The sequence below is a fragment of the Megachile rotundata genome, chromosome 5, assembly GCF_050947335.1.
Source record: "Megachile rotundata isolate GNS110a chromosome 5, iyMegRotu1, whole genome shotgun sequence".
NCBI lineage: Eukaryota > Metazoa > Arthropoda > Insecta > Hymenoptera > Megachilidae > Megachile > Megachile rotundata.
This window is the reverse complement of record NC_134987.1, coordinates 2,337,486-2,362,952: the sequence shown is the minus strand read 5'-3', so window position 1 is coordinate 2,362,952 and position 25,467 is coordinate 2,337,486. Positions and strand designations below refer to the sequence as shown.

Below are 25,467 nucleotides of genomic sequence, written 5' to 3'. Positions count from 1 at the left end.
GATTATTATAATAATTTTCATTGACCGCTTGAGTTCTTTCAATAACTTTCCCTGCCCTTTCGCGTATACCTTCCAAGTCTCTCACCTCATCGGAGGCCGATTCTAATACCATTCGCAACTTATCATTTAATTTTCCTGCCTGGTCAATACCAAATACTAACCGACTAGGGGTATCATTTGTCGCCCTACACACCGTATTGTTTAACGCGAATTCAACCTGATCCAGCACGCGGTCCCATTTACTTGGTGTTTCACACAATTTCGCGAGCATCGGAGTCATTACGCGATTAAAACGTTCAACTTGCCCGTTTGCACGAGGGGTACCCACGGCAATTAAAGTATGATTAATATTTTCGTCCCCTACAAATTCTTCAAAACTACCTGATGTGAACGCGGTCCCTCGATCCGTAATTACCCGTTTTGGTTTGCTATACGCCCGAAAATATTCCTTCAAAAATTTTATTACCTCTTGGGTACCTGTGGACTTGCACGGAAACAATTTAATGAATTTACTAAATCCGTCAACTACCGCGAGTATATGTTTAAAACCCTTTCCTGTTTTCTCAAGTGGCCCAAGGTGATCTAAATGTAACGTATGAAACGGCACCTTTTCCTTAGGAATACTGTGCAAATACCCCGTCTGTTTACCATCTAACGGCGAAAATTCAATACATCGCAAACAATTAGAAATATATTCTTTCACTTTCTGTCCCAAACTAGGGAACCAATACAATTTCATTAGATTGTTCACAACTTTGTCTAACCCTACATGACCAAGATCATCATGGCAAGTACGAATAACATTATTCTCCATAGATCGCGGTACATAGAATAGTAGTTTCTTCGTTTTATCTTTACGATACACAAGTCCGTCTCGAAGCTCGAATTGCTTTAATTCCCCTTTTTCCAACTTATCCCGAATCGTCCCTATTTCAGTATCCCTATTTTGACATATCATTAATGTATTACCCTCAGTCACTAACACGCTATGACAACGACTGAGCGCGTCCACATGACCCATCCTTTTCCCCGGTCTGTGTTGAATCTCAAAATCAAAATCTTGTAGATACAACGCCCATTGAGAAATCCTCGGGTTCACGTTTTGCTTGCTCAGCGTCAACCGGAAACTATCGCAATCTGTGATGATTCGGAAACGAATCCCGCTCAAATACACTTTAAAACGCTTAAGCGCGTTCACGACCGCTAAACATTCTAACTCGAAGCTGTGATACTTCGCTTCCGTCGGTGTCGTTCGCTGGCTAAAATACGCAATCGGCTTCAAATACCCGTCTACTTGCTTCTGCAACAAGATCGCGCCGAATCCCGATGCACTCGCATCGCAATGAAGTTCGGTCTCGGCGGTCGGAGAGTAAATAGAAAGGATGGGCTTATTCGCTAATTGTCTCTTCAAGGACTCGAAAGCCTCATTTTCTTTTTCCCTAAACTCGAACTTAACCCCTTGTTTTATCAAATCATATAAGGGTTTCGCTACAATCAAAAACCCAGGTACAAAACGCCGGAAATAACTCGCTAACGACACAAAACGATGTACATCCTTAGCATTACGCGGTATTGGATAATTAAGCACCGACTTTATATTATCATCGTTTGGTCGAATCCCTTCAACATTGACCCGATACCCCAAATAATCAATCTCCGATCGAGCAAAAACACATTTATTTAATTTAAAAACTAACCGGTTTTTCCCTGCAGTCCGAAACACTTCTTGTAAAGTCTGTAAATGCTCATCCAGTGTCTCAGTGGCAATTAAGAAATCATCGAAATAAACTAATACCCTTTCAGCCTGAATTAATTCTGAATACAACTGTTTAATGAACCTAGCAAAAACTTTTGGCGCATTGGTCAATCCAAACGGACAATACAAAAATTCATATTGCCCGAGAGGCGTAACAAAAGATGTGAATTGAATCGATTCCTCCGCCATCCGAACATTGTAATAACCATCCTTCAAGTCTAGCGCGGTATAGAAACATTTACCTTTTAACCGGTCAATATTGTCGTCTATCAATTGGCAAGGGAAATTATCTTTAACGGTAATCTTGTTAAGCTCGCGATAGTCTATACAAAGTCGTGTCTCTCCATTCTTTTTCCTAACCAAAACAATCGGGCTGCTATAAGGAGATTCACTTGGACGGATTATTCCCCGTTCTAGCAAATCGTCCAAAATATTCTGTAATTTCCCCTTATCCGCGTACGAGAGTCGTCGCGGTCTACAACTAATCGGTTGGGTATGCATCAATGCGATTTTCATTTCAAAGTTAATGCGTTCCGTACTTAAATTCATCGTCTCTAAATAATCTAACTCATACGATTTTTTTTATGCGTTCTCTAATCTCGGGGTCAATGTCAGGGTTTATCTGTAATTTCTCGGTTGCAACTACAGGTTCGCCAATACAATCAATACTCAATATTTGCGTCACAACGGTATCTAAATCTTCCAACGGTTTATTCCTACAGGACACTACGGGTCCATCCTCAAATGACAATTTTATCATCGCGTTCAACGAAAAATCTCGACCAAGTATTGCCATATATGCCGGGTACTACGTAAAAAGTTAACTCTATTGGCACGTCCTCAACCACCGCTTTACAATTAAATAAACTTAAAACTTCCAACCGCGAGCCGTTAATTCCCGCGAATTCGGGGGTATGACTCGGCAACGGACTGCGCGCTTCTATCGGTGCAAAAATGTCTTTTATGAAGCTGATCGGCGACCCCGAATCTAGCATTGCGCTCAGTACGTATCTGCAACTATGATTATTCTCATCAACTACGCTATAACTTAACTGTAGCAGGTACGGTGCTGGAAGTGTGGGGTGGACCACATTCGTCGACGTGGTCGCGGTGAGTTCCTTCCGCGCGCTGCTACCTGCTCGCAGGGTTGGCTGCCGTCGCGGGCAATCCGCGATTCGGTGGGCCGTCGATCCGCATCCAAAGCAAGATCCATGGTCCCGCGTCCTCGGCTTCATACAATTCGTGGAGATGTGTCCCTGCTCCCCGCAGTTGAAACACCTCACCGGCTTCCTTGGCGCCTCCGTCTTCTCCTTCGGCTGACTGGACCTCTCAGCTGGCTGCCTCCGTTCACTAGGAACTGTCTTCTTCGGTTCCAAGGAGATGTTTTCGAAAGCTTCCAACAAATCTGCCGCCGTCCGGAAACGTGATATTCGGGCTTGATTCCGAAACCGCGAGTCCGGAATCCCGTCGATGAGATAATCAACTATCTCGTCCGACGGAATCGGCACCCGATTCCCCAGAACCACCTTATCGTGGTGATAATCCGCGAAGCTCTCACCTGCCGTCCAAACTCTGCTTTCGAATGCCCTTCTGGTGGCCAGCTTATTCGGTCGACGGTCGTACATTTTCCTCATTTCGCGGAACAACGTCTCGACATCCGCGGTTAACAATTCTATTCTCGAGTGAAACCAATTCGCGGCACGTCCCTTCAACTTGGAACTAACCAACATCCGCGTGGCTTTATCGTCCAATTCGTAGGTGTCACGTAATAATCTCACCTGCTGCTTCCACCGCCAAAGAGTACCGTCCTGTCCATCGAAATCGCACAGCAACTCACCGACGGCTTTTACGCATATGCTTGCTGTCGCCGCGGCCTGGCTCATCGTGGACATCAACCCTGGACTAGCATTTAACGTGCTTCGTCCTCCAGCCTGTTCACGGCGCAGGAGCTCAACTTCCCGCTGCAGAAGATCCCGTTCCCGTCGCAAGAGTTCCAATTCCCGTGCTTGGAAATCGGTCTCCTGGCTTCCTCCAGCTTGAACAGGTGGTCTGTTTGGCACTTCTTCCTCTTTGGCCTCCTCCCGTGGTTGTTCATCTTCCTCCTGTATCCTGTCCCTTCCTGCCGCCAGTACGCTCCAAATATCCTTGTCGAACTCCTCCAATCTCAGGACCAACTCTGATTTTGAGCCCAACACAGGCAAATTCCGTACGCGAAGGAACTCCCTCAATTCGCTGAGCGTGTAATTCTTCGCCATGATCCTAGTGATTAGCTTCGCTCGAGTTTTCTCACAATATGCGCCAATACGCTAAACTCTCACAAAACAATGTGCTAATCACGTTGCACCACAATAAACAAACAATTATCACACACTGAGTCAAAACAATGTTCACCAATACAATTGTCCACACAATGTCTTAATCACAAAAAAAATACAAGTTCTTTAACCCGAACACAAAGAAAATACAAGTTCTAAATTCAAATAAATACAAGTCCTTTATCCCACTTCTGAAACTGTAGACTATTTCGGGTTAAAGAACGGAAAAATAAAATTAAAGGCCGACAATTATTTTAAAACTGGATACGGAGGAAGGTTTAATGTTTCAAATGACAATTCTCAATGCAGACTCTGTCGCATCCTCTCTTACATCCTATTTTATAAACTTCCCGGTACTCCGAGAAGGGAGGAAATACGGGGTGGGGAAAGTGTGACGTCCTACAAAATTGGAAAATCTCACTTTCCCCTGCAGCGGTCATCCGGCCCAAAATCGTTGACCGGTGACCCATGTGTCCCTCGATTTACAAATTACCGTAGCAGTAATAAACCCAAGGATCGCCTCGACTTTTTAAATTACACGTACCGAAAAAAAGAAATATTACTACGCCAACCCTGGGCTCAATGTGCCTACCAAATGTTAAACCGGACAAGTAACGGTTCCTTGGACTTTATTACTGCTATGTCAAAGCTTCAATATTATAAAACATCCTAACAATCTAACATTATGTCTACATTATCTTGTTTTAATTATTCTAACTCAATATTCAATTACTTTTATGGAAGATATTACCTACTCTAAATCAAAATTATAAGATAATTAATATAAATGATAATATATATATATATTGATTACCGACTGTCGAATTTGATAGATATGGTAATAGATACCTAATGTACTGTCGATAATTGGCAACTACGGTCGATAATTGACTATTCTAATCGATGGATAGAAGATTGTCGCGATGATGCCGGTAGAAAGAAAAAAGGTTTCCCCAGGGACGTTACACATGTACTGTCATGTCTTCTAAACATATATATGTTATAAACTAAAGTATAATATCTGTCTTTCTTTTTATTTTAATTATTTCGACATTTTGGTTTAGTCATTTGTTAATTTGATTTTGCACTTATAACGAACATTTAATATCTAATAAAAGTTTTAGAGAAGATTAAATCAAACGAAGGTCGACAAGAATTACACAATTTAACGGTTTTTATTCCGCAAACAAAACTAAATATCGATTGTTATTGAACAAATTAACTTAACCTAACTAGACCGTAATATAAATTTATGGGAGTTTCAAGTAGATTTGTGGAGAACATAATGTATTAATGTATATAAAATATGTTGTTCAAAGCTTGCTTGTCAAATAATGAGCAGTGAGTTCAATTCGAAGAACTAAAAAAGCAACTATAAGGAATTAATCGTATTGAATAATAGTGAACTATTATTAACTGCACCGAAATAGCACTCTCTATTACACTGTTATCTTCGAGATTAATTTTTTGCGCGAAAAAAATGTCCCACTTTTATAGATTATTCATCCTACCTGAATCCATACAACGTATTCCTTTTTCTAAAGCTTAAAGTTTCCCTCAAACATGATCATTTTTTAATTATAAGCAATATCCAACAAATTTTTTTAGGTTTTTGGTGAGGTAAAAATATATATAGGTAGTTTGTTAACTATTTAACAACAACAATTTATTAATAAGAACAAATAACAATTAGCGCATCTCTTTAATGCACGTGTGATCGGTCACGAGTTACGATTCGCACTGGCCACGAGGCCCACGCTTATTGCCACGCGTACCCCTCGAAGACAAAAACGCATCGCTCTGCGTAACGGTTTTATGGAAAATTCCTATTCCCCCGTCGCATGACCGTTACCATTAACGGTTACGGAAAAAACCTATCCGATGCGAGGAATCGGTACGCCACATTTTAATACATTAATTGATTACTCTCAGCACTACTATCAAAAATGGAGACAAGGCTTTCAGCAGTGTCAAGGTTTTCATAATGTTAATTTGCAGTTCAACTAATTATAAAATAATTTTGTAACATCAATACATTATTTTTTAAATGTACCACATATACGTATAATCAGCAGACATTCCAGAGAAACAAACAATAGCAGTCAGTAGAAACTTGTAAACGAGTGTCAACAAAGCTATGCATTTCACATGTATATATACCATTTTTCTCCTCTTGTTTTATGACACGCACTCGTACAACCGAAATTTCAGTTTTAACATGCTGATGCACGCAGTTTCGAACGACACGACAGTGAAGTTCGAAGTTCCCATTTGGTGACATTAATTAACACGGCTATGGCTGCATGTCAAAGGCACAAAGAGCTTCCTTTTCCGTTTCTGTCGAGAGACGTTGGGGTTTGTTCTAGTTTTGTTCGTGCGCATCGTTACACCGATCTGCGAATCGCATCATACTGGCTAAATACGATGTTACATAGTTTTTTAAAACGCCCATTTGATCGCAAAAATAAACATTTTTATTTGATATTTTTGATTAATTCTCAGCTCTTTATATTAAGGCAACTAATGTTTCTTATTTCATATGCAATTTTCCTCATAAGAATTGGTGAGGTTTAATATTGTTTTAAGAAATCAGGAAAAAAGAAACCGATAAGCCGTGAAATATTATGAAATAAGACTAAATTAGAAAGTGCTCTGTTTGTATTTTAGTGTGATTCCATGTCCACAGGTAGCCGTGGCAACACCAACGTCACTGTTGACGACTATTCATTGTCCTTTTGGCTGCGAAAAACTTTCCCTACGAACAGGAAAGCACACTAACAAAGATACATGTGTAACGTCCCTGGGGAAACTTTTTTTTCTTTCTACCGGCATCATCGCGACAATCTTCTGTCCATCGATTAGAATAGTCAATTATCGACCGTAGTTGCCAATTATCGACAGTACATTAGGTATCTATTACCATATCTATCAAATTCGACAGCCGGTAATCATAATATATATATATATATATTATCATTTATATTAATTATCTTATAATTTTGATTTAGAATAGGTAATATTTTCATACCAATAATTGAATATTAAGTTGAATCATTAAAACAAAGTTATGTATTATTTTATTTTATTTTTCTAATAAATAGTCTGTATAAGAAATTCCCGTTACGCTATGATGTGCCTACGTGCCGCGATACTCGCCCGAAATCCTTGAGATCAGCGCTAATCCTAGAAAAGGATAGCGATACTATTTCTATTTTCGGCATTTTTGGACATTAAATTAATTAGTTAACTGAATCAATTTATATACGTAAAATCAACCAGTGTTAAACTACTCATGGCCGGAACTAAAATTATTTCCTTAAACTAGAAAGCTGTAAATCGAAATAGACTCGCCTCTGATAGAGAAGGACAGAAAATGTATTTTTCGTTAAAACACCATTAGAGTACCATTTTAGTATCGAAACGATAGCCAGAAATTAAAGAGCGACATTTAAAATATAATTAAATCGTTCAATTTTATAATTAATGTATAATAACGAAATTATATGAAAATTTAGATATTCTGACGTCACAGAAATTCCAGGAATTCGGCGAACTTGCGAGTATAAAAGGGCGAGCGCAACCCGTCCAAAAGCAGAACAGGTTTCGCAGTCGAGCACGATAGAAGAATAAGAACTCAGAACAATTTCCGCTGTTAAGAGCCGCAACGAATCTTGATACTTGATTGGTCAAGCGAGTATACGCCATTTGGATACTTGGTCGTGGGTCGTTTTCGTAGCTGGCTAACGCAGAGCTCCCCATACAAACGATCTCGTATCTGAAACTCCGTCAGGAGAGAGCTATACTTAGCACCAAGAAAGGCTAAGATATCGAAACGATAGCTCTCAGCTACTCATAGTTGATTTTTGGTCGAATTGTTAACGCGCCATCAGATTCTCGGAGCTCGCTCTGGGTAGTTTAGTAGCCAGCGAATAGCAGGCTCCCCATTTGAGCGGCTTGGTCTCTGAAACCCGTGTCTTTTGGGTGGCAGTTCAGCAATTACGATTTTACAATTAGAGTCAATTGATTTGCTACCCTGTCGAACTTATATTGTTCACCTGATTCTGGTATCGTTGGGTCGTTTTAGTAGCTGGCTAACGCAGAGCTCCCCAATTAAGCGATCTGGTTTCGGATGTCAGTATTCGTTTTGGCTAAAAGGGTCATGAACCATTTAGTTGTCGAGTCAAATCATAAGAGTAATTGTTCCGAAGAGTAGTTCTCAGATTCAGATAAATTTTGGTTATTCGAATTAATGAAAGAATACTGTTCTCACTTAGCGTCATTTCCGTAATCGATTACACCGCGTTAGATAATAGATAAATCTGTCTAATTTTTGCGAAAGCGTATTTAGGTGCGTTTAGAGAATCTCACTTAGGTCGAATTCCTCGCAGCGGTAGATTATAAAGCGCTAGTATTAATTAATTTCGTCAAGGAACATTTATACAAATCGATCGTACAAATTGAGATAAACTTTGTCACTGCGATACCTTCGAACACGAAAATCAAATATATATAAGGAATATCAAATTTAGTTAATATTACAAATGCAAAGTTAAATTAGATACGGTCCAACATAACGTACTGACCAGCGAGTCTCATATTACATACTGTTTAATTTATCAATTTTTATTATTTCTATCATTATTATTATTTCAAGATCTATCTAGTTCTTTATACTAATCAATCATTTATAATTTATATACTTTCTTTATTTTGTTGTTATTGTTGTTTGTTAGTTTCATTTCTTATCGTTTATTGAATAAATCGAATTGTTGAAAGATTTTGACCTGTGGATTTCAATCCTTAACCGCACACCACACGAATCCCACAATCTACATTCGCGAAATCGAGTCGTTTAGAGGTAAAAGCCGCTCTTTACCTTTTAGCGCTTGTAACTAACTAAACTTAGGTTCTAGGGACGTTACACATGTCCCGCTTTGACTGCTCGCATTTACGCAAACTTTAATTTTTTCGCCAATTTCATCTCTTAGCTCGCAATTTGAAGTCGATTTTTTAATTATTGTAAAAATCGAATTTTTTATGCAACATTTTCTGTAATTTATATTTGGAATTTGCACATTTTGTGGAGAATATGTAGATAACCAATAGAGTTCACATATTTGTAAAAAATATCTATGTATTAGAATCAAAACAAAATGGTTGTACAGTATTTGCGATTTGCTTTACACAGGGTGTTACCTGTAACGCTACTCACGATTTTTCTCCCACTTGCAGCCACCTTACGAAAAAAAGTTTAGAATAAAATTTGCAGGGTATGAAGTGCACAATAGATATTAGTTGTAGACTATTTCGGGTTAAGAAAAAATCAATCAAAGGCCGACAACTATTTTAAAACTGGATACGGAGGAGGTTTAATGTTTTCAATGACAATTCTCAATGCAGACTCTGTCGCATCCTCTCTTACATGCTATTTTATCAACTTCTCGGGACTCCGAGAAGGGAGGAAACTTGGGGTGGGGAAAGTGTGACGTCCTATCAAATTGGAAAATCCCACTTTCTCCTGCAGCGGTCATCCGACCCAAAATCGTTGACCGGTGACCCATCCATCCCTCGATTCACAAATTACCGTAGCAGTAATAAACCCAAGGATCACCTCGACTTTTCAAATTACATGTACCGAAAAAAGAAATACAACTACGCCAACCCTGGGCTCAATGTGTCTACCAAATGTTAAAACGGACAAGTAACGGTTCCTTGGTCTTTTATTACTGCTATGTCAAACCTTCAATATTACAAACTCTCTTAAAATCTAACACTATGTCTACATAGGAAAGCAAATTTTGAAAACAGTTTGTTCTCTTGGCAAAGTCAAGGTCACCTTGGGTTTCTTAAATAGGAACATACATTTTTTTTTATTCATAGCTTTAGAGGACGTCGAGACGAATTCGAAACATATATTACATTATATTTTTATTAACATATTACTCGATTTACAGAAGTGGAAAAGTGAAGTAAAAGACTGGAATATTATGTGATGGAAGGCGACATATGTTACATTTTGAACATGTAATTAAATAAAGTGTATTTTTCTTATATTCTAGTCGCGTGTTTACATTCAGTGATCTCTTTGGAACCAAATAATGGTTACCCTACCAAAGTCAAAAGCTAAGTACTTTACATTTTTCCACTTCTGTAAATCGAGTAATATGTTAATAAAAATATAATGTAATATATGTTTCGAATTCGTCTCGATATCCTCTAAAGCTATGAATAAAAAAAAATGTATGTTCCTATTTAAGAAACCCAAGGTGACCTTGACTTTGCCAAGAGAACAAACTGTTTTCAAAATTTGCTTTACTAATATCTATTGTGCACTTCATACCCTGCAAATTTTATTCTAAACTTTTTTTCGTAAGGTGGCTGCAAGTGGGAGAAAAATCGTGAGTAGCGTTACAGGTAACACCCTGTATACCCTTTTCAAAAATTAACAAGCCTCTACAGGGACTATTAAATTAAATGGTTTGCAACGACAAGAGAAGAGCCTTACTATTTAATAATTTCGGTAAAATAAAGAAAGTATTCGGAGATCAAAATCTTGCAAATGTGTTGTAAATTTATAATAATAAACGAATAAGCATACATCTAATAAAGCGTAAAACATATCTACATGTTTGCACGTGGTAGTCATATTAACGTAAACCAAGGTACTAGCACAAGAGAACTAGAAACAAAAAAATGCAAAGGGGTACATTGAAATCCAGCTAGATGGCGTACTAAACTGCAAACGATTGCAATTACTCTTTTCCGTATTCTATATTTATATAAGTGTGGTTCACACAAGTGCATCAGATTATAACTTCGGTACCGATGCTGATACAGAAAAATAGTAGATAAATCATAATTTTTGTATTAAGGTCATCTCTATTTTTTAAAGTGGTACGATATGTTTTGTTATTTACATTCTGATAGAGTATTTCAAGATGAATAATACAACGATCTATTGGGAAGGTTATTTATAATCTGAGTTTCAGCCAATTGTCATGGAAAGTAATTTACTTTCAGGAAATTTCTAAACACTTTCTTCAGTGCCAAATACATTACGTGACATCGAGAATGTATACAATTAATTCGATATTCACACTTATAGTTCAATAGGAAATTTTATCATTTTTTACATCATCTACAATTATTTTGTTTTTACTAAATATATAACAAGTCGAATAATCTAAAAAAAGATATATACAATGAGGAGCAAAAGTGAACACACATACGATATTTTTGCAAAACATTAATTTTTATTTAATGCATATAAAATAAAAAGGAACGTCATATACAGGGTGGCTCACCACATTTTGCCAAGATTTGCGTTATTATTGTTACTTATAGCAAACAATGTATCATATGAAGTTGAATGGTTTTGGGAGGAGCATATACTGATGGTATATTTTTTTTTGTAGGTGGACGTGTAAAGGACATATGAAGGTCAATAATTTTTTTTAAATAGAATCATTTATTCATTCTTCGTGAATGCATGATAAGCAAATTTGAATTAGACTCATCTATTGTTTAAAAATAATCCTGTTCCAATAAAATTGTGTTCTCATGACTTCATCGATCCCAATCTTTCATAAAAAGACACACTGCACAATATCTGATGTCACAGCTTGGTCAGTAAACTCATTTCATTTTACTGTCACTTCTAATTGTCATTTTTAACTAATATTCTGCTGCCTCTGTTCACTAATTTTCCAATGTAATAACCACAGATAAAGAACGCGAATGAAAACGTTAGAATGATTATTTATAAATTTCAGCGACCTTCTATTTCCTCTCTGCTGTTGAACACTTGACGGTCTCTCTCAAACTACCGATCGCAACGTGATGAACATATTTGACGGAAAATTTAGACAAAAGTCCCTTGCAAAAAGGACGTTTGACTCTCGAACGAAAGTGAAAGTACGCCTTTCTTTAGAAAAAGGCGAATACCGTTTTTGCCGTTTAGAAAGAGAAAGGGACAACGCCTTCCCTTAAAAGGACAACTTTACAGTGAAAAGTGATAATAAAAAATTGTAGTGAAGTGATGTTGCGTCTTATTTTTGCGAATAGTTACAATCGATAGAACGATCTCGTTACAAGGATCCATACTTAATCAAGCAGGATTATTTTTAAATAATTGGTGAGTCTTATTTTAATGGTTTATAAGTTATATATAAATCTAAAGTTACAGAAATTTAATTTGTTCGCTTTTTGTTAATTACACATAACTAATTCTGTTCCTTACTCATGACAAACGAATAAGAGAACAGTATTTGTAACTGTTTTGTTTATTATTTAACTGATATTTGACGTAAGGGCTTCATATTAAACGTTTACATCGTCCTGGCGCATAAGTACTTGATCATGATCATGCTTAGCTGCTAGGCTAGAACCTTTTGCTCTCGCTTCTGGGCGCGCGTAATCGTCGGGCTCTGATTGGTCCGTGTTTTTGCTTAATAATTCAAAAACGAAGCTTCAAACCCTATTTTTGGAAAGGGAAATCTTATTCAGAATTACGTTCTCTACCACCCTTTTCTGGGAGTTACACGAGTTGTGAGGCACCCTGTATATATAGTTTTTATTTTATACACAAACATTGAACAAAAATTCATTTTTGTAAAAGCATCGCATGTGTGTTCACTTTTGGTCCTCACTGTATATTTCGTAATTACGTTAAAAAATCTCATTAAATTACAGTATCGCCGTATCCCTATTTCGCTAGCATTTCAAATAATACCCGCCGTGCCGCCTTGATTTTCAAACTATTATATCTTCGTTACTCTTTCTTTTTCGCGTTCGTTCTTTCTCTCTCGCTGATACATCCTTTATTTATACCCATTCATACTTCGCATTCATACTATCATATACACATCTGTCTAAAGGCAATTGCTCGAATGGCAGTGGCGCGGTATTTTTTTTTTTAGAAACATGGTCGAACATATTATGATCGACCTAGTCCTGCGTTACTCTTCTACACTAATGTGATTAATAAAATCATGAAAAATGTATTAAAAAATAATACCATTGTAATTACAGGGTGCGGCGCCAAAATCCAGATAAAATTTAATTTAATTTTCTCGCCGTCATATACTTATTGCAAACTTCGCGATTGGCAACCAAATAACTTGAAATATGTATTAAACAGTCTAACCCTCATAATAGTCGCAATGTCCAAACCAAGCGCAGAATATAACTGAAGAGCCGCGGTTATCGAAAGCATTCGCGCAGGCCGCACAGCGACAGAAATTATTCGTTACTTCGGGTACCCGAAATCGACTGTATACGATGTCATGAAGAAATATGTGTCGGAAAAATGAAATGAAAGTTTTGCAACACCATCCAGGAAGACTGACTCAAAGGAGCGTACTCTCAGAACACCCGACATCGTTCAATGTGCTCAAGAATTCTGACCTCCTAATAGCCCGGTTTAAATCCTTTAGATTATTATGTATGGAGCGTTGTTGAAAGGGTCACCAACAAATCCATACATCCATACATAGAATCATTGAAAGCCGTTATCAAGGCAATATTTGCCGATATGGACCGTGAGGCACTAAAACGGGCCTACAAGCGCTTCAGACCAAGATTGGAAGCAGTCGTTCAAGCAGAGGAAGGATATATTGAATAAAAGGGTTCTTTATAGCCTTATTAACAATGTAGTAAAAAAAAGTTGTAAATATTTCCGTTTTCACAAAAAAAATTATGTTTGAAAGTAATCTTTCATTTATCCGGATTTTGGCGCCGCACCCTGTATATAACGAAATAAAACTTTTTCAGATGAAATCATCTTCAAATTTATTACCTATACTGTTTAGATTATCTGGTATAAAATTGTCTGATTTCAATAAATTTCGAAATCAAATGTTATTTTCTTCAACATACTTTTCTGTAAGATATATCTTTAAATTTAGCAGCTACTAGAAAGACTTTTTCCAGACTTTCCCTTTTCAATGTACTGAACATGTTATACAGAAAACTTAATTTATTACTGAAGACACTTATGGTTTGGTAATTATCATTCCGAGTTTGTTTCTTCTTGCACTAGGTATAAGAACACAGAACTTATGTTTCTTAATAAGAGAGTTTGGCAGTTTGACTAGCTAGTGCAAAGACTATGAAAAAAATGAAGGAAAGGGAGAGAGCTTTTCGTTCCAGACTTGGTAGTTGATTCGTCAGTAAGGCATCTTAGCAGGTCCTTGTCTTAGATACGGTAGTTTATGGATGGGATGGACAGGAACTATTTGTATGAACAGGAAAGCTCGTTGAGTACTAGCCAGAAAGTCAAGACTCTGTCTTATGCGTGAATGTAATTCACGTTTCAATGGAATAAATTTTTCTTTCCTTATAAAAAGAAGTTATTAAATAATAATAATTTTTTATTCTTTATAAGCGTTATGGTTTAAAGCAGGGGTCGGCAACCTGCGGCCCGCGGGCCGCATGCGGCCCTATGCAACTTTTTGTGCGGCCCGCCAAAACACCAATATAATTTTAGAAAAAATCAACAAACTTAGAGCGTGAGCGTGCCGAAATGTGGCCAGTGACAAAAATGCGCACTAACAGAAGCATATTGGGAAACCTATTTTACTGCGCAAGTTTAGTCCCCACGCCCTAGCGAATACGACGGTTCGCATAACAAGTGTAACATTCTTTCATTTCGCCAATTTGCTACTGTATGTTCATATGTACATTTTGCACATAAACACGTTCATATTGACAACCGTATGACGTTTCACTACAATAGATAATGAGAAATACATGTTATTTTTAATTTATTTATACTCGTATATGATATAAAAGCACTATTTAAGTTACATTTGAATGTGCGGCCCGCATAAAAAATTTTATTTTGAAAATGGCCCGCCATCCGAAAAAGGTTGCCGACCCCTGGTTTAAAGAATTAAAAAAATTTCTGCAATTCTAACGTACACAATCAGGAAGTTTACTAATACTCTATAAATCAAATCTTATAAAAAAGTTTTGGTTTTTATATTACATATTATACTATACAAGGTGTTAGGTAGCGTCGATAGAAAGTTTGTTAGGGATGAGAAAAGAAGTTATTTGAAAAATATTTTGCTATATATACTTTTATGCGAAGTATCATCTGCTAATTTCGTTTATTACCGAACATTTCCGAAGTAAACGCTTGTCAAAAGCTTATTATGATTATTATGAACTCCAAATGTCTATATTTTCTTATCTTTAGAACGTATCTCATTTAAATCACGTAATAAAATCTTTCTGAACGTAATTCTAAATATTTGGTAAGCGAATGAATCTGCTTGTATATTGTGTTTTATAATTAAAGTAAATTTGCAATCGCCTCTTTTTCAAAAACAGTTCCTATCAAATTAAAATATTTGTAAAAACTTTTTTTGTTCTGTTTTTAATGGTATTGTAACGTCTCTGGAACCTAGATTCAGATAGTTACTAGCGCTAGTAAGGTAAAGAGCGGCTTTTACCAACTGAACGACTCGTTTTGGAAAATAACTAAATATAAAGATTGTGGGATTCGTGTGGTGTGCGGTTAAGGAGTGAAATCCACAGGTCAATATCTTTCAACAATAAGGTTTATTCAATAAAATAACGAAGATGATGAATTTAACAAATAACAAGTAACAAATAACAACAAAATATGAAAAGTATACTGGTTTGATTAAAGAAACTAAATAGACTTTGATATATTATTGATAATAGAAATAATAGTACTTGGTAAATTAAACAATATGTAATTGATAATTATGAAACTAACTAAATCTGATTCTCGCTAGTTAACACTTTAGATTATTTCATACCTAAGTCTGACTTCGCTTTTATATAATTACTGAATTTGATATTCTATATTATTTTAATTCTTGTTTCGAACGCTATCGCAATTACAAAGTTTATATTGATTAATACGTTTATAATTTATATAATGAAAAGTCTTTTACGAAATTATTAATACTAGCGCGTGATAGTCTACCGCAGCGAGGAACACGACCTAAGTGTGATTCTCTAAGTGTACCTAAATACGCTTTCGCAAAGTTAGATAGATTAATGATTTTATCTGATATCTAACGCGGTGTAGTCGACTACGGAAATTACGCTGATGACAGAACAATATTCTTTTATTAATTCAAGTTCAAAATTTGTTTGAATCTAAATGAATTAATTACTTCGGAACAGTTACTCTTTTAGTCTGACTCGACAACTAATTGTACATGACCCTTTTCGTCAAAACGAACACTGACAGCCAAAACCAGATCGCTTAATTGGGGAGCCTGCGTTAGCTAGCTACTAGAACGACCCAACGATACAGGAAAAGGGTGAACAGTATAAGTTGACAGGGTAGCAAATCAATTGATTCTAATATAAAATCGTAATTGCTGAACTGCCACCCAAAAGACACGGGCTTCAGAGACCAAGCCGCTCAAATGGGGAGCCTGCGTTAGCTAGCTACGAAACGACCCAGAGCGAGCTCCGAGAATCTGATGGCGCGTTAGCAATCCGATGTAAAATCAAATATGAGTAGCTGAGAGCTATCCTTTCGATATCTTAGCCTTTCTTGGCGCCAAGTATAGCACTCTCCTAAAGGAGTTTCAGATACGAGACCGTTTGAATGGGGAGCCTGCGTTAGCTAGCTACTAGAACGACCCACGACCAAGTATCCAAATGGCGTATACCCGCTTTACCAGTCAAGTATTAAGAATCGTTGCGGCTCTTCACAGCGAAAACTGTTCCGGTTATACTTATCTGAAGACTTCTAGCTGGCTCGACTTCGAAAACTGTTCTGCAATTTTGGCGAGCTCCGCTCGGCCTTTTATACTCGCCAGCCTGGCGAATTCTCGGAAAACCCCCATAACGTCGAAATATATAATTGTCTTATAAATTCGTAATTAGACATTAATTGTACAAACGAACGGTTTAATTACATTATTAATATCGCATTCTACATAATGATTTATATTCCTGATATAAAAATAGTAATTTAATAGTGTTTTAATGAAATTGCATTTTCTATCCTTTTCTATGTACTACGCACGACTTCTATACGGTTCGGAGCTAGATGTATAAGCATAGGATGCTTCTAGAACATTCCATTGAATAATATTATAATTTACAACATATGTTGCAATAAACTAACGTTTGACTTTAATTCTGGATAACATAATATTAGTACGCTTGATATGTAGTAACTGATTTGTTTAGCTAATAGTTTTTGATAATTAATAATATCGCAATTGTAAAATGTATTTCTATCCTTCTCTAAGACTACGCGAGAATTCCAGGAAATTCGGGGCTAGCTTCGCGGCACGTAGGCACATAGCATTGCGGAATACATTTATTACAATAGCCTATAAAATAATACATTAACTTGTTTTAAATAAATTAACTTAACATTTGATTAATTTAATGAAACATATTACTCTTTTTAAATTAGAAACATAAAACAATTATTAAAATTAAGAATATTGATATATATATATATCTAATGATTACCGACTGTCAAAGCTAAATACACAGGATAACTAATATATAATGTACCGTCGATAACAGTTTATTATTGTCGGTAACTAAACTATTGGTGGGTAATTTAATTGAGCACAGAACTGTCATGTTGGTGATGAAAAGTAAAAAAAAAACTCTTCCAGGGATGTTACAGTATGTAACACTTTGACCATTTTCTGTAAGTTGTTTGTATCAACACAATAATGTACCCAGCGTCTTCGGACGCTGATACATTCTTCCAGAATGTAATCGTCTTCGGATTTCACCAGTAGTAATAGCTAACTTAATTTCTTCCTTAATTTTTGTAGTAGGGTCTACAATTCTTTTGACGTCTCCAGACATAACAATCTACTAATAAATGGAAAAGTTAAAAATTCTTCAGTGAGGGTAGCGATTTCTAACCAAATAAAGAATTTACTGCACTGACAAATATTCAATCAATACCACAATATCTCAAAAACGACGATACTTTGCACAAAGGTTTATATAGATACGTTTCAAATAACCTTTTCTTTCATTCCTTGCAAACTTTCTATTGACATATCTAACATCCTGCATAATAATTACGCGTGTATGGCGCTTTTATAACATTATGCATCGTGATTTCCTAGTTGAACCATCTTTTCGTCGCTAATATTCACCTAGGTGAGAATTGATCGTCAGAAATCTATGATAAATCAATTTTTCTTTAAATTCGATTCAACGATATAACGTTGATGTTAACGCTGACGTTCATAGTGAAAAATTGCTTTCATGCAGACGTGGGACTTCAGTTGTGAACAGCTCTAGCTTTGATTCCAATAATTGGAGCTTTTACAAAGGTGGTGCTTTCAGTGATCAGAATGGACTTTATATCGCACGAAAAAGGATAATAGCGATTTATCGGTCTCTACTTCACAGTCATAGCCTTGCACCACGTTTACGATGTATAAAGCAAAAATTATTGCAGATTTCGAAGAAAAAATTGTACATACTATTTAATTTCATTGTAATAACTGACAGAAGTCTTTTAATAAATGTTATGATGAAATTTAGATATAGCATAGTTTCACTTCGATCAAATAATTTCATCAATATTTTTTCATTTTGATGTTAAAATTTATATCTTAGAAACGAAAAATTTCTGTACGTTAAAAATGAAAATTTTATGTTGAATGATACCAATATCCTTTAAACAGAGAAAAATAATCTTTATACATCCTTTACAAAAGTGCTGCAGGAAAGGATTTTAATGAATGTTTCCATACACACGTATCACACTAAATCGGAAAGTTATAATCGATCTTATACAGGGTACTCTGTCTAACTTGAGCATCTCGAATATCTTGCATATTTTTTGCGACAGAAATAAAAGTCAAAGAGAAACATGCTTTTGTCCGAAGGACCAAATATTATAATGGTTATGAAATTTTTCTCGAGTTCAGTTTTTATGAGATTTCATAATCATTGAAGTCTGTTTAATAATGACAACATATTTTCATTATAATAGAATAAGAATTGAGGTCAAGGCGTCCAATGACATAAATATTATGATTGACTTGCCTTGAGTACTGTGTAAAGTAAGCCTTGAAAACTAAAAATTGATGAGATGTTAGATAACTGACGGACAGACTGAAATGACTAATAGAAAGATTAAGTATGAAATTTTTATTATAACAAATGTTCAAAATAATATCGCTCGGATTCAACTCAAATCTCCACAAACTTAAAGAATGAGTTTCTGGCATTTTTTTATACCTTGTTTATTGACACAAACAATTCTTATTATTTATTCTTTTGTTTTCCAGTTTAATCGCAACAAAAGAAAGAAGTCTAAAGTTGTAAGATCTGTTGAATGTACGCGCTGTTAAATTCGTTTGTACTGTTGTACGGAATTTTAAATAATGTAGCAAATGCTAACTTTGCCTTTCTACTCCTGATTTATTTTATTTAGTGTGTTGCTCTGAGATGTTACAAAAATTCTCCCTAAAAACTATCGTGTTGGTCTTTTTATCTATTTTCGAATGTGGGCGTGTGTGCGGAGGTAAGAACTAAAACTAATGTGGGAAAAGTCGTTGTCCAATCGTCTGTTTTTGGTCATATCGGGGGTTGTTCTTCCCTTTCCTCGGGGTACGTGTTTTGGAAAAACCCAAGTTGGCGTGCAGGTAGTGAGAATATTTTGCCTATGGTTTATGGTGTGTCTTATTGCCGAAGGTTATGAGAGTGAAGTGATTAAAGCGGACCGTAATTTAGGTTTTTTTCCTTGACAGTAAACGTGGATATAAAATTAGAAATTGAGAAAAAAACCCTTCCTGTTTATAACATAATGGCGCTCTTAACACGCGCCATCATTTAAAGCATTTAGATAAATATTAGATAAATATATAATATTTAGATAAATGAACGGACATCTCGTTATAATCTTTAGAGCTTTTCCTATTCAAAGGTCACCATTGTATAAATGGTGTCTCCCAACTAGTGTAGATCCCGGAAATGGGTCGTAGTGGACGTGATTGTGAACTACATTTCCCTTCGTAAAAATAGGGCTTGAAGCTTTGTTTTTGAATCATTAAGTAAGAACAGAGCGCGAGAATTGCGTACGCTCAAACGCGATAGTGACAACTTCAAGCCTAACGGCCGAGCATGATCGTGAACAAGCGCGATTACACTGTGACAATGTGATTGCTAATAGAAAACCATTACGATAAAGTTAAAACTAGTAACGAATAAAATAATTAAAAATAAGATCCGGTTATGCATTATTTGCAGATAGGGATAAACCAATTATTTGTTATTAACTTAAATTAAAGAGGGACGTCACCCAATTGATACACGCCGATTTTTATGAAATTTTAATATGTTATAGAACTCGAAAAAATATTTGATACGTACCTTTTTATCAGCGAATATCCACTTTGAAGTGGTGAAAATAACTCTTAAAGTTGGGGTTGAGAAAGCAATTTTTAACTGACTTCGAAAAAGGAGGAGGTTACTCATTTCGATCAGTATATGTATACAGGGTGTTCGGCTACTGGTGGGCATAATTTTAGGGGGTGGTAGCTGGAGTGATTGTGAACAACTTTTTCCTTTACCAAAATGCTGGTTAAAGCTTAGTTTTTGAATTATTAATGAAAAACACTGACCAATGAGAACGCGTATAGACCGGTCGCGCGACAGCGTGAGCGACAGCTTCGAATATGACGGCCGATCGTCGTCGTGAACAAATGTATCGATACTGTCGGTATAACGTCGGAATAACGTCGGTATAATAGAAAGCTGTTAGATGAAAGTTACATTGAATAATAAATAAAAAAATCTGGATTATTGTTGAATTATCATTCATTCATGAACAAGAAATAACAAAATTAGTCTCTACTCACGTAATCAAAGTAAATCGAATTTATTCAATACGTTTATTCGTTATCGCAAAGAAATAATAGCTAAAATATGGAAAATTATTTTCGTTAGATATTGTAATGATGAAAAAGAACAAATTCTCATTTTTAAAAAATTGAATAACTTTTCTATTCAACAAATAAAAATGTGAATTCAGTAATTAATAAATTTAAATGTAGCTCACCCATTAAACCGCAAATAATCACAATAAAAATGCGTCTCTGTCACCGGTCCGATCCACCGGTCCTTACTGTTAATATAAATCAATCACCATACAGAAACTCTCAAAAAACTCTCAAGAAACTTCATTGTCACCTATCACTTTCATCTTTCATTATGAGTTTTCATTATCACTTTTCTTTCTCATTTTTCACTAATTTGCACTAATTTTCACTGTCAGTCCGACACGTAAATAGGACGAATGAAAACACGTGAACGAAAATTCATAAATGATTTAAACTATAGTATCTTGAAAGCAAGAAAACGGAATTCTCGATTAAAAACAACGATACATTTTATTTCGACACGTTTCTTTCGACAATAAACGATGACTGTCGATCGACGCCGCAGTCGTTCAACAGATCATCGTTGCATGGCAACCGTTAGCGACGTATGCCTCGCGATCGAGAACAAAACCGCGATCCGTAGCCAGTCTAACAATGTCTTCTTATAAAATATAATATAATTTCGATTCCTCAATTCGGATATCTTATAATTAGAATAGTGTATCGTTAAACATACATATCTATGAATAATCGTTCACGCGTTTTCATTCGGTCCGTTTACCGGTCGTGCTTATGTTGTGCAATTATTATTAGAAAAAGACAGTGAAATAAATTGAGAGTTCATTGACCCTGCCAGGACATCAGCTGTTGATGCTCTGATCGGTGGATCTACCCGGTGACACAAATATTTTATATCGAAGCTAGTTTTTCCATGAATCAATGAGTAAGTGTTATTTAAGTTACTTCTGTATTTTTAAAATTAAACGTACGCAGCAATAGATTTATTTCACTTCAATGAAGTACTGCATTAGATATTCTATTCCAGTTCGATCTCATTTCATAGGCAAGGTACTCATTCGTTTTGAAACGTGAATTTATTCGTTTGCTTCATTAGTATAGTTGACAAAATTAATTTTCGTGAATTTATTCTTTTCCCTTTTTGAAGGCATAAAATAAATACAATATACTTCGTGTGGTTGTTGTAAACAACAACTAATTGGTTTATTTCTCATTCACGAATTACGAAGAATTTAATATTATTCTTAACATGTTAATTCATTATTCGATTTAACTTTTGCCTAATAGCTTCCTGTTATACCGACGTTATACCGACGTTATACCGACAGTATCGATACATTTGTTCACGACGACGATCGGCCGTCATATTCGAAGCTGTCGCTCACGCTGTCGCGCGACTGGTCTATACGCGCTCTCATTGGTCAGTGTTTTTCATTAATAATTCAAAAACTAAGCTTTAACCAGCATTTTGGTAAAGGAAAAAGTTGTTCAGAATCACTCCAGCTACCACCCTCTAAAATTATGCCCACCAGTAGCCGAACACCCTGTATATATATATATATATATATATTTCTTTTTTTTCTATGTATGTTCACCGATTACGCCTAGCTGGGTAGACCGATCGGAACGAAACCTTTTACATCTGGTAGGTCCTGACTCCTCATTGGTAGCAATATAAAAAAATTTTTCATTTTTTAATTGCAAAGTATTGTTATTGCAAGACAACCGGATACTTTTGAAATCAACTTCGAACGATTTTAATGTCCTTCGAATATGTTGTTAGGTGCGTGGTTCTGGACAACTTTATGCTCTTGCATAATTAACGGAAAGCTTCTCTTTTCGAGATAGCGAAAATTGTTATTAACTTTTGAAACCAACTTCGAACGATTTTTATGTCCTTCTACTACGTTATTAGTGGCATGATTGTGAACGAATTTTTTCCTTATGCATAATTGACGGAAAACTTTAGTTTTCGTGATATTAGCGAAAAACTATTGTTATTAATATTAGTGGAACGCCCCGTGCTATGCACGGGAAAGAAAAGAAAGGGCAATTACTATGCACTGTACCAAAACACTAACTAAGCTTTACCGTTCTGACACGCGACTTATGCACCAAGATGAGTTCACGTTGACGTTGGTCTATTATTCCCATTGCTTGGTACAGTCTCCGTATCGTTCTAAAAATGCATCAATTTGATTTGTTAGAAAATTTGTTGCGCAGGATCTGCTATTATTTTACGGATACTTTGACCCTTGCGCAGTTCTAAACCGTAAGAGATACACATGCGCAGTAAATTTTTGCAAAGAAAGTTAACAAAGTAAAAAACGAATATCCACGTTGTTTTTTACTTAATTATGTTCATGGCATTTACGCAGACAAAAAAAAGCCCGGAAGAACTGTCTCACAGAATCCTATACAATTCTCTCCATTCCACCAAAAAGTGTGAAATAAAATAATTTTAAGAAAAAAATACGCTGACTTCGAAATGCACTAAAAAGTATAAAATAATTTCTATTTCCTAATGAAGTAATTTTTATTTCATTCAATCATACAATTACGTAACAGATATGAATGAAACCTATTTACTCGTTAGGTAGTATATTAAATACATTTCAACCTTTTCGGAGGTGGCGCAAAATTAAAAGATTTTCTTGAACATGTCAACCTTTGGACAGCCGAACATAGGCAAAGCTTGTATAGCTATTTTTTTTTCTATACATATAACTCGACAGCACGCCGCGAAGTAGGAGTTAGTGCGTATAGACTGTAACTATGGTCTATCTAGATTCATAGAGTATGCGACGGAAAGACTCGATTGCCGCATATACTATAAAGATAGAGCCCATTTGCCGCAAATTTGGTTATTCCCGCGTCGTGGGCTCCGTTTATAGGTTCTTAAATCCATGGCTTCCACACGCGAACGAAGTCGATTCAATTTCATTTATATCAGAAACGTTGCGAAATGAAGATGCAGTCGTTACATTTACGTATATTACCACATATCTATAATGGTACGTATTCTTTCTCAGGATTCATTAATTTCCAATACGCCATACCACAATCAACTGGTTATTGGCAACAACGTTTACTGAGGTATTTTTAATTTTGCGCTGTCTCCGAAAAGGTTGAAATGTATTTAATATACTACCTAACGAGTAAATAGGTTTCATTCATATCTGTTACGTAATTGTATGATTGAATGTGTTACGTCGCGGACTATTCTGCGGTTCTTTAACCTTAAAGTGCTGACGCACACCTTGACCTTAGCCGGTTTCCGATTTCTAGGCTAATCAGGGAAATTCGATGGAGGCTATTTCCGAACTGACTAAGCCTTTTGTTGGTTATATTAGATTTTATTGTATATGTTCCTTACTTACAATGATGATCTCTCTCTCTCTCACACGCACTTACACTCGTGACTGATGGTGGCTTGGTTTCGGGTACTGCTTTGCCCCTGTAGACGTCAATGATAGTCTTATCCTTCGCGGTGGACCTACGCGATGGCGCACGCACTCCCGGAATTAACTGTTTACGGGTCTTGTATTATCAGACCCGGAGATACGATACACGAATGACCGCTGGCCGAGCGCGAAGAAAACCTCAAAGTGTAAAGTCACGAATAATCAACTACAACCAACCATCAACCATCGACTATCAACTATCAACCATTAACTCTTTACTCGCGCTTGTCGGCGGTTTTTGTACCCGAAAGTGTGCCAAATCGAGTTCTCATTTGTCACTCATGCACATTTTGGAGTTACGCGATCGCCTTCGCAGAATGCCGCGTTAATGCATTCCTGCGAGTCAATTCGGTCGCGACCCGAATACCGACGGAAAAGGAATATTCCTCGGATGTAACAAATGAAATAGAAATTACTTCATTAGCAAATAGAAATTATTTTATACTTTTTAGTGCATTTCGATGTCGGCGTATTTTTTTTCTTAAAATTATTTTATACCCTCACACTTTAGGGGGTTGTTTCATTCCCTAAATACGTTTTACCGCAGATAAAAAAAAATACGTATCCCCTAATTTTCCATGTACTATAACATATCCAAATTTCATAAAAATCGGAGAGTGACACTTGGGTAGGTTTACTTGTAAGTGTCGCGAGGTAGGTTATAAAATTCTCACGACAGTTATGTTTGCAAGAGGAGTTTTAATAAGAAAATAAGAATAATTATTATAAATAGTTATTATAAATAGTTATCACATACAAATACACACAAAAAAGGCTCTTGTCAGAGCCATATGATGTGCAAAATCTGTTCAGCAACCTCTCCGAGATGCATATCAGGTAATGCTAATGCCGGCGGTATATGCCATAAATGCTAGGGGTTCTTTAAAGTTCTGTTCTTCACAAACTTGTTGCGTTGTCGTTTGTGTCGTGTGAAGATCGTAACAAATGTAGAGCTGGTCTAGATATTCAATGCATTCAGACAATTCCTTTAAGAAAGTGACTTGTGTTTTGGACTGAGATATGAGCACGTAATTGTTTCGAGGAACTAT

The 25,467-nt window shown here is 36.1% G+C and overlaps 1 long non-coding RNA gene across 1 annotated transcript in view; it reads right to left on the bottom strand.

Moving 5' to 3' along the window:
• Nucleotides 1-24,812, bottom strand: part of LOC143264463 (uncharacterized) — a 65,331-nt gene extending 40,519 nt beyond the window's left edge. The window contains exon 1 of the long non-coding RNA XR_013038199.1: nucleotides 24,335-24,812. This is a non-coding gene — a long non-coding RNA (uncharacterized LOC143264463). The remainder of the gene's footprint in view (nucleotides 1-24,334) is intronic.
• Between the last annotated feature and the right edge of the window lie 655 nt (nucleotides 24,813-25,467).